The following is a 2816-nucleotide window of genomic DNA, read 5'->3' as shown; positions in this document are numbered from 1 at the left end:
TTTATTTACCTTTCATTAGTTTAAATCCTTAAGGTGTTACAGCATCTATGTCCAATGGCCTTAGCAGAAGGATCGCTTTGGAATCTGGCAAAAACCATGCCAATGTTTCCTTGGGCCCAAGTCACCTTTCTCTAGAATACTCTGATTTTGTTTGGTTTGCTGCCAGGAGTCACTGTGTCATTCTTTGCTTTGTGTGCGTAAGCACATTTATTGCCCAAATAGAATTCAGTTTCATCTCGGGCATAAACACCTTCAGTTTTAAGAAGATCTGTATGCTCCCTTTGGTTCCAGACACCCTGCTTATAGCAGCAAAAATGGCCTTGGATGACAACCTTCCAGAAATACTTGCCTTTTAAAAGTCGTGTTCCAAGCAGGCCTCGACAGGCTTCATGATGGCAGAAAGAGCTGGATTATTTTTAATTGCAAATCCCATTTCACATTTTCATTCTCTTGATTTTGGGTCCATCAGTGACTTTTAAGGTCCATAAAATCAGTAACTGCTGTTATTATAAGCCATTCTTTATATATAAACCAATCAATATATAAACCAACCAGCCTATATATCTAAATACATATAGGCTGGACACAGTGGCTCACACCTGTAATCCCAGCACTTTGGGAGGCCAAGCTGGGAGGATTACTTGAACCTACTAGTTCAAGACCAGCCTGAGCAAAATGGCAAGACAGTGTCTTTACAGAAATAAGAAAAAGCATGGTGGCATGCACCTGCAGTCCTAGCTACTCAGGAGGCTGAGGGAAGAGGATCACTTGAGACTGGGAGGTCGATGCTGTGGTGAGCTGTGTTCACATTGTTGCACTCCAGCCTAGCCGACAGAGCAAGACTGTGTCTCAAAAGAATACATGCATGCATACAGATGATGTATATTTAAACGAGCTAATGGAACAATTGCTCTGTTATTTATACATTCTTGTTTTTGCATGGGCAGAATCTGAATGGAAAAGAGAATAGTTATGTATTAACACCAGAAGCATGAGATGATTTGAAGACAAAGGCAGTGTAAAAGAAGGTTCAGCCACAAGAATGAGAGGAAAACAGCTCAATGAGTCAATTTCCTGGAAAGAAATAGAAGACTAATTTAAGAGGTTGAGCGTAGTGTTTAGTAATAGTTGTAACGAACATTAGTAATCAGAAAAGGATAATGAGGAACCATTGTTGATCAGTTGTCTCTAAGAACAGCAACTCCTAAATGAACAGAAAGACTAAACTTTGTTTTGCTGGAGATTGGATTTTTTTTTAACCATTCAACCTGAGAGTTACAGTGTACTATTTACATTTACTTGTTTTGTCGAAGTCAGTTTAGTTTCCTTCAGTTTTTAGAATGTGAGAAGTGAGATTTTATTTTGTCATTTTTCCTTAATACAGTTTCTTAAAATTTTACCTTTGCATCCTAATAAGTGTTCTTGACTGCTTTGGATATTTTTGGCATAGAGAACAAAATTAATTCATACTCTGGTTATATTACTTTGTGGATTTTTTCTCTTTAATTTTATTTTTATTTCAAAGGACCCTTTCTCTGAATTTTTCCTAACTCTTTAAGTTAGGAAAAATTGAGAAATCCATGGGACAAGCTTCATATCACCTTGTATATTATTGGAAGTACTAAACAAAATGGACCTGAGAAATCTAGCCCCTACCTCAAATTCATATTTCTGTCACTTGTTTTGTTTTCCATTTTTAATGCATAAAATAGCAATAACAATAGCCAGCGATAATGGATAGGTGTAAGAATCATAAGTCATTTTGATAACGATCTGCTATCCAGTATGCATTGCTGAATTTTTAGTCATAGAAAGATAATGCTAGATATTATTTCAGCTTTCTAATATGGACATAATTAATATTATTGTCTAAAGTAATTGTTGATGTGAAATGAAACTGCTTTAATATCAAAGGAGAGTTGTATACAATTATATAACTTGATATTTTAGGAATATAATCAGGGTATTAGTAATATTAATAAAAGTCAGAATTAGAAAGCTTAAGCAACTAGCTTAAAGTTAATGAAAGTTAATGACTGAACAATATATAATAGAAACAATTTATATCTGATTCTTTAAATTCTTGAAAAGTGACATTAAAAACTCCATTTTCGTTCTAAAAGATTCAAACTAATACAGGTATATATATATATATATATATATATATATATATATGGCGAAACATCGCCTCTTTTACTCTCCCCAACTTTTCTTGCAGAGATAACCTGTGTCAGTAATTTGGTATGCAGCTTCTTACCATCTTATAACCCAACGCAACCAATTAGTGTGTTATTACTAATTAGTACCTTACTACCAATTAGTACCTTAACATATTAAGTAGTACTCAGTATTTTTTGCAACCAAAAATATTTTGAAAATTTTAAAAAGAGCACTGAAGGATAATATAACAACATTTATGTTCATTCTAAATTTTTTCCCCTATTTTTATTAAAGGAATAAAGCATAAAATTTAAGTCTTCAATGTGTATTTAACACAACATATTTTCTTCATTAAAAAGTTTACAAAAAATTATATTACTCTATATACATCTTATTTGAACTAGCCTTTTCCATTCAGTAGCTATGTTGTTTGATAGCTAGAGTCTGTTGATTGATATTTGGGTTCTGAATAACTAACATTTTCAAGTATCCTTTAAAAACTATTATTTTTATATTATAGGAGATATTTCGATGTGTATATTAGGAAAACTCTAACTGCATTCTGAAAAAATAAGTTCCTGAGATTTCCGTTCAGCAATACTTCTGAAACACAGATAAAATTACTTCCTGTCTCTTAGCTTCCTGTATCCATGGCA

The sequence above is a fragment of the Nomascus leucogenys genome, unplaced genomic scaffold (assembly GCF_006542625.1).
Source record: "Nomascus leucogenys isolate Asia unplaced genomic scaffold, Asia_NLE_v1 001037F_58509_qpd_obj, whole genome shotgun sequence".
Lineage (NCBI taxonomy): Eukaryota > Metazoa > Chordata > Mammalia > Primates > Hylobatidae > Nomascus > Nomascus leucogenys.
Note: the sequence above shows the minus strand (reverse complement) of the source record.